At 34.2% G+C, this 15,693-nt stretch overlaps 1 long non-coding RNA gene across 1 annotated transcript; it reads right to left on the reverse strand.

Moving 5' to 3' along the window:
- Positions 1-904: 904 nt before the first annotated feature.
- Positions 905-5,716, reverse strand: LOC116782879. Its single transcript, XR_004355389.1, has 3 exons — positions 5,654-5,716; positions 2,253-2,378; positions 905-1,185 (listed from the first exon to the last, which is right to left on the reverse strand). It is a non-coding gene; the product is annotated as an uncharacterized LOC116782879 (long non-coding RNA).
- Between the last annotated feature and the right edge of the window lie 9,977 nt (positions 5,717-15,693).

Raw genomic sequence — 15,693 nt, forward strand, 5'->3', positions numbered from 1 at the left:
AAATAAAGAAAGAATTTAACAAACACGCCTAGAATATGCATTAAGGCACATTTACTTTCACTTCATGAAAGTAAACAGACATATTAGGACCGCATCACCCCCTGTTTCTAACTCCCTCTCCTAGTGTGAAGACACAGCACACTCTGTTCTGCAAAAATAAAAGGCTTGTTTTTAGAATCGACATAGTGCTTTCCTTTCATGCGGCATGGAAACACATAGAGCAATGATTGGAGCTAGAAGGTTCATTTGGTCAAGACTGCTTGGTCAGTCCAACAAGTCTGATTTCAGGACCCCTAAAACATTGCTTATGAATGAGTGTCAAACCCTAAGCTCAAATATCTCTACCAAGACCAATTACACTTCAACCCCCTGCAACTCAGTCTTTTTCCTGGACTATTAGCATAGCTTTTAAGATATATTCTTAATATTTAATCCAAAATTCTCCTCTGCAACTGGAGCTCATTATTCCTCTTTCAGTTCTGATTGTCTAAGGGGAGCAATTGGTCCCTCTCTTCCTTAAACTATAGCTTTTTGGATTCAAGGACAGTAATATGCCTTTTCAGTCTTCTTTGTCTATAGAATGAATGTGCACAGTTCACTTAGCCTTTTCTCAAATGTCTTTTTTTTCCCAAACTTTTTATTAGTTCTTTGTGTCTCCTCTGAACTTCTAACAATTATATGTATACTTTTTTTTAAGCTACTGCCCAAAATTGTGTGTAGAGTTCCAGCTCGCTCTGGACTAGCATGGATTACAGCATAACTATTACTTGTCCTTTATTTTTATATAATACTTGTTTTTTGAGAGGACTTGAAAAGGGTGGGGTGAAAGTACTGCTAGTTCTATAACCTCTACCTTTTAGAGAAATATGGAAAGGAAAATATTCATGTGTATTGGATTAATGTGCCCAATAATGGGGGACTGTAGGCGTGGCCTCTGTGAGAAGAGATCAGGGCTTCCCTGTACTAGACACAGGTTGTTCCAGGAGCAGGAGATGCTCCAAGTGTCAGAGGAGATATTCGCTACAGCTCTTTAAAGAGGCCACAGTGGAGGAATGGAAAGGAGAATGATGAGGAGGCAGCAGCAAAAAGACACCTCCATGTAGCGGCTGTAATTCCCCACCACTTCATCTCCCTGTAGCATTTGGGATAGTGAGAGGAGTCTGAGGCAAAGGAGTGAAGATGAGCCTAGAAAAGAAAAGAAAGATATTCTTTTATTGTTTGAATTTTTGTTTCCCACTACACAATGCAGTAATTAAATATTTATTTTGACACTAAATTAATTTTCTTCAAGACAAATTTTTTCTACTCACAACTGTAATTGGTAATTGATAATTGATAAGCTATCTGCCTGGCTTTATCTTGACCCATGGCCTTCCTTGCAACTGTTCTTTCTGTTTTTCCCTGACATGTCCCTGGGAGCGTGAGGGAACAAATGAACAACTAGGTGGACATTTAACTTTTTGCCAAACCTGATCTAGCACATCATTGTAGATATATTTTATGTAAAGTTATGTATATTCTTTTCTGTGCTTTTCATGCCTGTATTCTTTCAAATGAAAAATAATTATATCTAAACCCAACAAAATATTCATGCACACACAAACACATACACAAAAAGAATTGCTTGAGTGACAGCTCATAAAAGCATCTTATTTATTACAAAAAAAAAAGAAAGCAAAACAAAGAAAATCAAACTATTGAATAGGAATCATCACTTTATATAGTAAGAAAAAACCCCCACCATATTGTGAATGTAACTCATATTTTGACAGCTACTTGAATCTGTCAGTATAACTAAAGAAAACATTGCCTATCTGTATGTCTACATCATCTACATTTGACTTTGGATCAGAGGTATACTTCTGCAGTGAATCTCCTGTTCATATCCACCTCCTGTACATAGGTTCTCATCCTGGAGAATGCAGATTTAATGCATTCAGATAAAAATAAACTCAAAACTGTGGCATGTGGCGACATGGTTTAGGCATGAACACAGTGTACTGGGACAACAGTTGGACTCAATGATCTTAGAGGTTTTCTTCAACCTTAATAAGACTAAGATTCTATAAACTGTGTTCTAGGAGCCCAATGTGCACCCACTCCAGGATGATACTCAGTCCAGGGGACTAGACAAGAGCTAATTTGAAGTAAAGCATCCAAACTGTATATGGGTCCTCAGCATCACTTTTTTTTTCCTAAGATATCTGCTTTTGTTATACTTTACTACTTACTGATATCCATACAACTCTTACCAAAAGAATATTTTGGTTCTTGCCTTCATTTAATAGTTCAGTCCAACGAGTGGCAAAGGGCTTTATTCATAAGCCATACTGATGATCCTTCAAAGTAAATATCCAGAATGGAGAACTAAATTACATCTGCAGAAAGGAAATGGGTAAACTGTTGGCTGCTGATGTATTATCATTATATCCCCTCTGTATTGCTGACCCTCTAAATGCAGTTCCAACTAATAGGGAGAAAGTTATGGTAGTTTTGACAAAACACTGATTTTTTTATTGTTTTTCTTTGCTTTGTGAGGAAATGTTACCTGGTAGGCTTCTTGGAGCTGATCCTCCAAGATCTAAGACACCAAAGAAGGCTCCCATATAGACTGCTATCATTACCTTTCCTGTTATTTATATATGTAAAACTGATCATATAATAGCTCACAGAAATTGCATATAATGTGCAACAGGAAACATCATTTGCACATTTTTACTTTAGTGAATTAAATATGTGATACCATGTATATTTTACTTATACCTTTGTTTATTCTATTCAGTTCACTTGTTAAGATCCTTTTAGGCATTGTCATGCATGTTATACTGTTGCTCAAGTTCCACTTGAATTTTCTCATGTATCATACATACTAACAATACCTGAAATTCTGCTTAACATCAGAGATGAGAAAACAAAAAGATGATTTGTTTACATGGCAGATTTAGTTTTGATGAGGTAACAAAGCTTGCTTCTATTTTATTCTGATCAGGATTTCTGAGAGAGTCAGCAAGAGTCGAGAGGGCTGCCCCAAGAGTAGGATATGTCATGGTTTTTCTTTTGGCCTGTGTAATATGTCCACTTAGGGGAATATTAACATGCTCAATCCTTTGTACAACATTTCTCTTTGTCAGCATCTTGCTTTGAGACTTCTGTCTTTATCCTCAAAAAATGACACTTGGCATATGACTACAGTGGCTTGGGGATTGGATGGATTCATCTTCTGTTTGTCATTCAGTAACAGGTTCATGTTGAATCCTCCACATACCTGAAGATAATACTGAAGTGGAAAAATTCTTTTTGACATTGGAGATCCTTTATAAAATTTCATACCTGATACTCGCTGGTCCATGTTTTTCCTATTTTTATATTCAACATTTAAATTGTTTTTTAATTCCATGTGATCACTAATCCTAAACACAGAGGGTAATTGAACAGATATTACTTTCATTTCCCCACAGATTTATATAACTTGAAAAGAACCAAGGAAAAGGCATACTAATAATATTGCCTTAATTATATAGATTTTAATGATAAATTGTTGCAGAAATGCTAATAATAAGATGCAAACATACATGTATATATACAGATACACATCTTCATTTCTACACTGTATTATCATATGTGATAAAAATGTGTTAAGATTTCCAGGATCCCACATGAAAGGAAATATCATGGAGGATCATCTGCTGAAGGATTTTCCTTCAAAAGATGCTATAAGTGGTTTGGAAAATTAAAGCAAAAATATGCTTTTGACAGAGATGGCCACTTTTTGATGAATTTGAATACAAACTAGAGATGAAGTAATGACATATTTTGTATAGGCGTCACATATTTTTTTTATTATGCACAGAACTGTGTATCAAACTATGAAAAATTCCTATAACTGATCGTGTAGTTTTCATTAGACTGCATATGTAAGTCCAAAATCAAAACAACTAGTTCCACTAATTATATTTCAGGATTGAGAATGGGGAACTTAACATGTTGATATCATCTCCTGTACTGTTTTTATATGAGTCTTATTATCAGTAATACTAGGTCCATAGAGAAAAAGATCTCCTGATCTTAAAGTACCTTCTATTCAGAGGTTCAAAGCTCTGAGCAAAACCTAAGGACTATAACCCCTGCAAAGGAAGGGAAACAGAGAGATCAATCCCTTAAAAAAAACCCAAACAGGGATCTTATGCAGTTCTAAAAAGGGAAACACCAAGTCCCACATCTGAGGAGGAATAACTCCATGCGACTGTACAGGGTTGGGTCTGACCAGCTAGGAAGGAACTTCACAGAAAAGAACCTGGGGACAGACAACAAGCTAACCATGGACCATCAATGCACTCTTACAGCAGAGAATGCCAACAACAATCTAGACTGCATTAGAAAGATAGTCACAAACAGGTTAGGTGAGGTGATCCTTTTTTCTCAGCACTGGTGAAATACATCTGGAGTGCTGGATCCAGTGCTGAGGTCAATAGCACCAAAGGGACATGCACATGCACCTAATGAGCAAGCCCAGTACCAGATGATGTAAAAAGGGGCAGAGGACAAAAATTTGCAAGCAACTTTTCAAGACTTGTCACCACAGTTGAAACATGTAAGTTAATCTCCTAGTCTTAAATTTATGACTAGGAGAAATATTTCCAAGTATACATGAAAAATTAAATGTTGAAGTAACCGTTGAAGTCATGGAGTTATGCAAGTGATAATGCATATCTTCATTTTAGGCTTCCTAATTAGAAAACTGCCAATATATCTAAGGAAAACATATTGAACCCCATCTTTATGGATATTTAAAATTATAATAACTCTTAAACTTTGGGCAAAATGGTTGCAGAGATTTTATTTTACATATCTTATGAAAACTTGAGGTACCAAAAAAAATTGAGAAACAATGTAAGTTTCTGACAAAAGAATCAACATATAAGTATTTGTGGCCTGAATATTATAATACGTGCAAGTAATTTAAGCTAGAATATTCAGATTTGGTCTTTAGAGAACTAAAAGTTCAGCCCCTCCAGTTAAGAGTATCATAAACACATGCACTACATACTTATAAAAAGAAGACAACAAGAGTGAGAAGAAACTACAGGAAAAAGTTGCACCAAAACCAACACATCTGTTTCTACTTTTGATGCAATGAAAGCTTTGTTGCCAGAGATTACACAAGAAACTCCAAGAGAAATAATTTTTCATAAACTTTAATATGGAAGTCTACCAAGATGACAATTCAGAAAGGATTTTTGAGCAATGGAGGACTGCATCAGTTTACATTTTGGAGATTTTTTTTTTTTATGTGAAGACACAGACCACACACATTTCATGGAGAACAATAACATTGGATGATAGGAAATTGAAATTTGGATAACTATTAAAATACACCAGCTAATTATTGAACAAAGTTTTCAATGTCAACAATTTACAATAAGTGAAATATGTAACTTATGTAAACTTGAAATTGCTATATGAATTGTTTTGCATATATCTATGTAAATGTCTCTTCTGTTTGCTGAAGACTGTTGACTGCAGCAGACTGATCCTGCTCTGGGCAAAATAAAAATGATGTTTCTTTGTTCTTCATTGTTATTACAGCCAATCTGATATATGGCAGTAGGTCACCAGTCAAAGCCTATATTACTGCAGGCAATGAAGATAATACTTGACATCAATGACCAAGCTTCACTGAGCTCCCTATGCAGTGTGATCAATTTTGAAGGGAAAGGGATATTTCATACTAAAAGGCCCTTTATGACAACGCAAGGATCTTTATGATCTCAGTTGTCTTACAATGAGATAAACCAAAACAACTAGTAAGTAGGCCCAATGTTGTTCCTGGATAGAAGACTGTACATTTCAAACCTGGACTATGAATGAACACCAATTCAAACACAATAATGTTTAATACTTTTGCATGGAGTTTTGGTATAAGATAAAAAGCTCTTATACTGATTTTGAATTACTTTATTTTGAATAGCCTTCATGTAGCTTCAATGTCTCCCACTGGGACACATAGATCTGAACAAGCTCATCATGGATAGTAAGACCATGTGGGCTTTGGTTGGAGCAGGATTATTCTTAGTTTTCTCAGTCTTTTCATAGTACTGAGTAACAGAAATGTGATGTTTTGAAAATGTGACTGTATTTTGCCAGGAGGTGTATAAATACAGAGATTTGGCAGAAAAAATTTGTAACATTAACTTAAGACAGACCACCCATGGTATCAAGCATCGTTTCCTCCCCAGAGTCACCTAACAGTTATCAGTGTATCCATTTTGAAGTACAATACTCTTTAGGCTCTTGAGGTGATACTCTGTCTCATGTTTATAAAACATAAATGGAATTCTGAAGTGACTATCTAGTACTATTCAGAGATGAGTAGAAGAGATTTATGCTTTAGTACATAAATTTAGTGTACTTTAATCACCCTTTGGTCTAGCTCACTGCAAGGGAGAGTTCATCCCCTGCTTGGAAGAGTTCAAAGAGTGAATTCTGGTTTCATCTATATTTGAACTGCAGGTATGGTATAGGGAACAATAAAAATGTTGTAGGGCACGAATAAAGCAAGTAAAAAGAAAAGTGACATACAACATAGGAGTAGTCATTTGAGAAAAAGAAATCCTGGATATCTGATTCTGATTGTGTTGCTGCAGTTATTTCACTAACTCACTGGATACAAAACAGGAAGAGATGAAATGTGTGTTTCCATGTATTCATATAACTTTAAGAAACTGCAGTATATTATATCTAGAACAATTTCAACTTTGTGTCTTCCACTAAACAATTATTCAATTTCACCTAAACATAGTTAGAGAGGCAAATACTTGGCTTCATATGGAAAAAAGAAAACCCCTCTACCTCTTATCTAGATCACTACAACGCATGAGGTTATTTGTGCCAGGCATTAGTTCTTTGCTGTGTAAATAGTAAGGTCTTCTGGAATTCTAATACAAGCAGACTAAAAAGACAGCACTACTGAATTCTGCTTTGGAAGGAAACAGGCTGAGCTTGGTTACTTGAAATGTTAAATTATCCAGTGATATTTAATTAAATTTATCGTCTATCTATTCTTTTCATAGATATGCTCAAGGGTTCAGTAAATACATGTTTAAATTGGAAGAACTTAATGCAGAGAACCTATGCAATTCAAAAGATGAGAAACTAGAAAAGACTATATTTCATATCACATCACACTGCCATTCCACTTTGCTGATCTAGAATATGTAGGTTCTTGTTTTAGGAACTGACTGAAAAAGAACAATCATTCAAGACCATTCATCTGAGTTCTCTGAACCAGATTTAAAGCTCCATTTCTTTTCTTTCTCTCCCATTTCTGGACTTACCTCCCTTCACCAATTTCACATTTGTAAAAGTATAGATTAACTACATAGTTGATTTTTTTTAATAGGAGTTAAAGTTTCAGTGCTGAAGTATGTGACCTAAACTAACATTTGTAACTAAATTTTAATTCACATTTTTTTATAACTTTCCCCCCAAAACTACACTGTATATATTTCAAGTGATTATACTGTACACTCTCATGATGATTAATCATGTTCTTCTACTAATGATGTTAGGTGCAGTGCTGATCAATTTGTTATTCTAACCCCCACCTTGCTCCATCTAACCACACAGGCAGCTGAAATTATTTGGTGCAAGCTTCCAATGGAGTGAGTGAAACTCTCAGTTTCCTTTTCAGGGGCATTTTCATGTTCCACTGTGTTAATATTTTTATGTGACCATGAGGAGAATAAAAAAAGTAAAAGAAATGTGAATTTAAGCAGCAGCAAAGAACTACCAAAACAACCTTTACCTCAACATTGGCTTTTGCTCCTAGAAGTTTCTGGAAATTTAGGCCTATATGAATTGAAATTTGGATGGACACTAACTTGCTGCTTTTGGCAAAAAAGGAGCACAGTTAAATATTTAAAAACAAAACAAAACAAAAAAAAAAAAAACTGAAGTCCAGAGTAAAGAACAGGTGAATCTGCAAAAGATGCTAAGCTTTGAAATGCGAACTATTCACTGAAAGCAGGAACAACTAGAACAGTTTACTACAGCTCAGCTTTTGTATGAGACTGGAAGCTGACAGACATTAAGGTAATCAAAATATATCTTGATGCTCACTAGTGTTTCCACGCTGCAGTACTTCCAGGTAAATATAAGAAACTGCAAAGAAGAGTATGAAAACTGTGACTGGGGTCCTGAAAGAGGGAGAAATGAAGGCTGTAATTTAGAAATATCACAAGATCTGACTGTAATGTTGTAAAAGTATTTATGTGTCCATCTGCATTGGCTATACTCCCACTACACAATTATTTCTAGTCTTTTACAAGGATTAAATCAGGAGCAATATAATGCAAAACTCTAAAATAAGAATCTTCCAGAAGTTTTTTCCCAGGAAATTGGTATGTATTGCAGGGGTATACTTGTTTTGAAAGGAGTATTTCTTTGAACTGTTTTTTCTGACCAAATAGTACCATCCTGTACAAAAGCTGCTGTGTAGCTGATATTGCCCTTTCAGATCTGAAGCAAATGGGCATTCATTAGGTGAGTTAAAAGTCAGTTTTGATCTGCTGAGGTAACTGATGCCAGGTAATATTTTTCTAGAGAGATTAGGATAGGTACTAATGTCTAAACTAATATAAACTTTCACTACTATCTTGAGAAAGCTAGTGGGTGAACTGAACTTTTCTTAATGAGTTCATAAGATTTTGAAGGAATCAAAACAATATCTAATGTTTGTTTGCTTGAACAGAGCCTCTACAAATACCTTTTCATATTTTCTTATAGGTGTTTGTATTTTTTTTTTTAATATTTTGACGTAGTAAAAAATACTAATCAAGCTTTCCAGAAACAATTTACCTAAAAAAAAAAAAAAGCTAAAAAAATATGACTTGCGACAAAAGAGGAGAAAGAAAGCATTGAGAGACAATTTATTGTCAAGCTGACTCTTCAATACCTCTTTCTAGTATATACTTATTAATTACCCAGCTGCATAGTCATTAAAGAAAATTCGGTGCTACGAACAAAAAAAACCCACCACTACCAAAAAAGTTTCAAAATAAAGGATTATATAGCATTAAATTTTAATGATAGCACCTAATTCCAATTACATATAGTGAATTTTGAAATGGACTTCTCAAATACATATAGGAAAAGCCCATTAGGAATCCCACATGCTATTTGCAAGTAGGAAATTAGACTACTTAGGATTTATAGAAGATATTAAGTCCTTATTCAGGAGCTCTGTCCTCTCTGAGTTTTATGTAGCATTAAAGAAAAAAAGAATAATTAAATGCAATGTTTGCAAATGCTGCTGTATGCATGTTATGGGTTATTGACAAAGTTTAGATAAACAGCCAAGCTACATGATTTTTGGCTTACGATAAAAAAACTGCAACCAAAAAAAAAAAAAAAATCTTATAGATACTTTTCTCTTTCAATGTGACTTTCCAAGGTTGCTCAGGAAATCAGTGCCAAGTTCCCTACACAGAGGCCTCAGTTATGTCTTCTCACCCATACTTTCCTTTTTTAGTTCCACCATACTTCACCTTACATAAGTACAGAAATTATTTATATTTCAGATAACTTAGAGGAACTAAAAAGCCTCTCAATTACCTTTCAAATTCCCTGGATAATTGGTATCCCAGATGCCTACTTCTGGTTTTCCTTCAGTGACTCCTGTGGAAGAAGTCAACTACTCTCTTGAAGTCTGTGCTTTTTAAATACTTTATTTCTGGTTCATAGTAATGAATAAGATTAATTGAAGATAGTTTAGACTATATGCAAATCTCAGCCTAAATTCCTAGCCATCATAGTGTTCTGGGTGTATTAAAAACCTAACCAACAGCAAAAGCAACCCCAAAATCAAAGCAATAACCCCACACTCCCCCAACAAAACAAACCAAAATCGAAGAAAACAAAAGCAAAAGCTTCACAGAGTTTCAGACCAGAAATTGTTTATCAGTGTCAATGTGGAGAGTTAATGTTTTTAAGGGGAGCTTGATTAAACTCAAGACAAGGGGCTGATTAGTAATCAGATGGAGACAAGGTAGTCCAAACTCATTCCACTTCTTTAAGAGATTTTTAAGATTTAGGCCTCTTCCTTTAGATTTTCCCAAGACAGAAAAAAAAATTCCCAACCCCAGAAATTGCTTAAATCTCATACCCACTGTCTTATACTCTTGTCTCTGTTTCCTGACTATAGGACAAGCTTAACTAGCTAGATTGCAAAGAAAAATGAACTGTGTGGCAAACCTTGCCTTGTTCAAGGCATACACCGGATATCTTGCATCATGAAGCTAAACCACAACATTCTTTCTTAGAAGAAAATAGAGCCACCTGTAATAGAGATGGGAAGTCAGTTAGCAGATTAATAATGTGTAATTCACCTATTTTCTCCCTAGCTCTCTGTCATTTGCTAATATAGTTAAACTGTACTCTAGATTCAACTTATACTCTGAAGGACCACTCTTCTGTCTGAGAAGATTTACTGTTGCAGGATAATGTTAGTAGTACCCATGGGGGTAAAGGAGAAATGAAGGAAGAGCCTATACCTGAAAGACATCAAGGGAACTTTACTCCAAAATAAATACCATCTATCTAAACCCAGAATTCTGAAAGAATTGTGCAGGGAGGTGAAATATCTGATGAATGGAGTAATAAAACAGTCATGAAATTATCCTTAAAATCACCTACCTTTATAATTTCTGCTTTTAACTTGAAGTTCTGTGAGTATCAACTAAGCACTTTTCACTGCTTAATTCTTCCCCTCTGTTGGCTTTAATTTAGGTTGCGCTTGGGGCAGACTCCGCAACCTGACAAATTTCAAAGTAAGCCTTTTAAACAAGTGGACTTTTCTTGTAAGAGATTTTCCTGATATTATATATTTCATATCATAGGCAAGAATAATACAATGTATTTCTTAGCAATATGTTTGCATAAAAGTTAATTTAGGAAAACTGAGATGATGCAAAGAAAATATTTAAGAAGAAATGAAAACAAAAGATGTAGGTCTTTACATGGTACTTATTATGATGCTAATCTCTTAATTGGCTCTGAAAATAACTGAGATCTTATATCACTTTAGACTATGTTGGGCTAATTCAAGAAGAATGAGAATTACATCTTTTTGCTAAGGAAAATGAAGAGAAAAAAAATAGCTTGCCCATGATACAGAACGTCAGTAATGCAATTAATAAGTCAGCTTTCAGAACCAAGCACATCACAATGATATTAGGCATCTCCTATCACAACATTGAAAATGACACAGTAAGTGACAAACACAAGGCAATTTTACCTATCACGTAGCATTTCTTGTTATCTTAAGAACCTTAATACATTCTGACAGTCTGTCATCAAGCAATCCAGTTTCAGGATAGCTTTTCTGGCTTAAGCTTTCACAGCAGCTGGAGTCCTATCCAAGCAACACCCACTGCACTAAAATCACTGTTCTTCCTGTTAATGTATTACAATGGTTACTAGCATGAAAAACACTTTTCCACTATGTGAGCCATTAAACCATCACATACTGTTTATATGTTGAAAAATAATCGGCTTCACGACTCCTTTCTTTACACTGTGTTCACATGGAAAATAAAGGAGATGTGTGTCAAAACCTTAGCTTTCACGTATTATTCATTGTGCTTAAAAATTAATGTAATTAAGAGATAACTGGAGTGAATTCATCATTAGCAGCATGCTTTTGTCTTTTTGTCACTGTGTAGTTCAAAAGCCTTCAGTTTCTGTCTTCTGCCTGTGTGTGAACTGCACTTCAAGCAATCTGGATTTAACTACAGATTAAGAGACCTAATTTTTCTTCCTTCATGTGAGCTAGGTATCAAAATTCCCAGGACAGGTAAGTATATTGAAGACATTAAAGGAAATCTGTACATCTACTGATCTTACTGTAGATATGTAAGTGGAGTCGTCTAACTACAACAGACCTCACATATGCAAGAAGTACCATTTCAGGTAACTTATGATGTCTGAGTCATCTTCATGGACCTGCAGATATAACAGCAGACCTAGAGAAGACCTGTGTGTGGCAGACGGAAACGAGAAAAGAATCTCTAGATCATGTACAGCAGCAAGCCTATCCAATGCACACAACTGGAGTGTCGTATGTGGCACACTCATTTCACCTGAATTGAGCCTTCATTAAGCATGATGACAAAAGAAATTTAGGCAAGTTAATATGCAGATACCTACACCTTTCAAACGGAACCTTTTGTATTCAAGTTATATTTTAAAACAGCATTTTCTATAATGTAACTAATTATATTAAAGCTAAATGTTACACGTCATTGTTACCTTCACCTGGTTTTAGTTCTTGAAGACTGACCTCTTCTTTCCTAGTGACATCCTTTTCTGCCTCGATTTTTTTTTCCTTATTTTTAATTTTTCTGTAATTTTTCTTGTCTACAGGTCTTCATCTTCTCTCTTGTAGAGTTTCGTATAGTTATTTCTTGTCTTTTTGTTTTTTTTAAATTACAGAAACATCCTTCTTGAAGAACAATTCTACTAAAACTGTCCTTGATTTCCTCCTTAGTTATTTTCTAAATGTCTTTTATTTGTACCTAAACATCCCAATATACTCTAGGAACTATATACATTGCTACAATAACTATAAAATTAAATATAAATTAATTTAACATGGGTTAAAGAATAAATTTCATGCTTAAAAGAATTGCTTTGAAGCCCCAGTCAGTCTCTGCTGAATACTCATGCAGTATTCTTATGCTTTTCATTGTTGGGTCTTTTCCTTTTCATAAACTAAGGGAAATTAAATTACATGGTAAAACTTATGGGGTGGATAATGGTGTACTGAATTACATTTTCAAGTAACACATGAATAAATTTTGAATATGTGTAACAAATATAGCTTTTTTTAACAACATTTGTTCTAAGCAAAGCTACCAATCTGAAATCTAGATTTTGTGCAAGTTTGTTTCTTAGGAATTCAGTTCTGATTCTGTTTTATGTAGATAGAGCATAAATACACTTTTGGCTTCAAGGATAGAAGAAAACAGATGTAGACAATGCTGAAAGAAGTATCCAGACATGAACATCAGTGCAAAGGAGGACATCAGCGAAAAAATACACCAACTGTTACCCTTCAAAAGAAATTACTCTTATTTTCATATAAAAACCTCCAAAGCTTAGGAGTATTTGTAAGACTACTCACTACTCACTCAAGCATTTTGATACTTTTTATTTCATTTTCATTGAAAAGCAATAAAATTGACCAACACACGGTCCATAACTGAATGTCATTTAGTTCAACCATTTGAAAAATACTTAAAAAAAGCACAGTAGCAGTAAAATTTGGCATTGACAAATTTACAAAAATAAGAATATTATTCATAATATCAAATAACTTTGGTAGCTTTGAACAATGTGTTAAAAACAAAAGTACATTACACCAAATACAAAGGCTTTTCTACAACGTGCATATTACTTCAAATCAGGAAATCATAGATTCAGTACATTGGGGGTGACATCTAAATGCCACCTCGTCCACCTCTGCTAAGGTCACCTTCAACATTGAGTCCTGTAGCAACAAAAGGGCACAGATCGTCCACTAAGAGCTTATATGAATTTTGTAAAAGAAACCTGAAAACATCTTTGTTAATTACAAATTATTACATTTAGTCCAAATTACTAACCACTATGCAAACAGCACACATTTATAAATCTTACAGTACAATACTAATTAACATGAATTTAGTGTATTTTACAGGAATTTTAAAGATGTATAGGAATTAAGTGTAAGTATGTATAGCATACAGAACTGGAAATGTTGAATCCATCTCAATTTATGCTCCAAGATTCTGTAAACTTATATCAAAGAAAAATAATAATCATATTCCATATCATTATTTTATGGAAATTAAGATAAAATTTGTGATGCCATTCTTGTTTGCCCCATTTTCCTACCTTCGTAGGCACTCTACATTTTCTGTTATGCACAAAAACTGAGAAAGCAGAAAAATCCATGGCCTGGTACCAGAAATGCAGGAAGTAATACATCTATTTAGATATATTTTTATTTTACATATACATTATATGTATGTATGTATATGTATATGACTGATTTCACAGCAGTATCATTAAAGTTCATCTTTGGAAACAGTAAAATCCTTGGAAAAACTGGCAAATTGTACTTTCTTGGAAATAAGTAGTCTTGGAATTTCAGAGTGAGATGAATGGGGCAATTCATACATCTCAGGGGCTTTATTCTGTTTTTCTACTTGCCTTAGGCAAAAGACAGTTCTTCAGTTTACAGTGTCTTCATATATTTGAGGTTATATCTCCTGAAACCATAGAGAATAGAAATACAACAAAAATATATATAAACTTGGGACTATGGAAAACAAATTTTTTAGGGAGTGTTTAATTTCAGAGTCGTGGGAAACACACAGGTCTATTTACACCAAAATATACAGGCATGCTCCTAGGGAATGTAAACCTAGAAATTACTTTATAATTCTTCTGAAGAATGTTGAGGTATGACAAAAAACCACTGAGTTATACTCAGTACCCAATTTTCATAATCTTTTTTTTAGAGTCTATTTCAACCTCTTTCATCCCTTCTATTTCATTTAATAACTGATCTTTCTTTGATGTAAATGTTTACATTTTTAAGAGCATAAAATAGGAAAAAGGAATAATCACATTGTAGAGAAAATATCACTGAAAAATTGAAAATGATAGGCAAAAAGCATTTCATTTTTAAGGACTAACGTACAGACCCTCTCATGTGTGTGAGTATCTTCAACATAATAGTCTGTGACTTGAAGGTAATATGCAATGAGTGTGATGTGGAGGTTGTTATTGTTTCAGGGATTTCTATGACTTTTACTGAACGTAAAATCCTGCAAACAAATATGTTAGACCTGATCCTGTAAGTATATTTCAGAGAATTAGAATTACATTATATAATGCAAATGTATGTATACATGTAGCTTCACATTAAAACTGAATCCATTTTCCCTCCCATGCAAAGAAAGCTGACCTTGCTGCCTAAGTCCTTCCAAGAATTCAGAATAATTGTGTTAACGTTAAAAAAAAATCATTAGTACTGAGACATAGTTGTGTTATACAGTGACCATGGTGTTTGGGAAGTTACCTAACTAGTCCTAATGTTTTCTCTAAACCAAAAAAAAAAAAAAATAAAATTTAAAATTCTCTTTTAAAGGAACATTTTCAAAGTTAGAGATGGCATACATGCTACTGGTATTTAGTGGGAAATGGATGTCTGACTGCTCTTCATGCTTTTGAAAGTCTCCTGGTTTTTCTTATGGTTGTTCTAGGTAAATCAAACTCAATGGAAAGTTTCTCATTTTGTTCAGGGGTATTTAGATCAGGCCATAAAGGTTTGAATTTGTTCTCACTGGGGACAACATCAAAATCTGTTGACTTCTGGCTTCAGGACAAGTCCCTAAAGTGCCTTTCTTCTCAAAACATTCACATCATTTCCTTTAAAACATTCATTTTTTTACAAAACACAGTACACATTTATGTAGTTTATCTGTAAATAAACTATGCATTTCCTATGAATTAATCATCAGTGTTACCACAGAGTTCTAGATTATCTTAATATTTCTCTGATTTTAACTTTAAAAACTATTTTGGTAGTTTTTCCACCAATTTACTAGGTAGGTTGTAACAGTACACAAAATACTCTTCCCCACCCAC

This window comes from Chiroxiphia lanceolata, chromosome 2 (genome assembly GCF_009829145.1).
Source record: "Chiroxiphia lanceolata isolate bChiLan1 chromosome 2, bChiLan1.pri, whole genome shotgun sequence".
NCBI classification, from domain to species: Eukaryota; Metazoa; Chordata; class Aves; order Passeriformes; family Pipridae; genus Chiroxiphia; species Chiroxiphia lanceolata.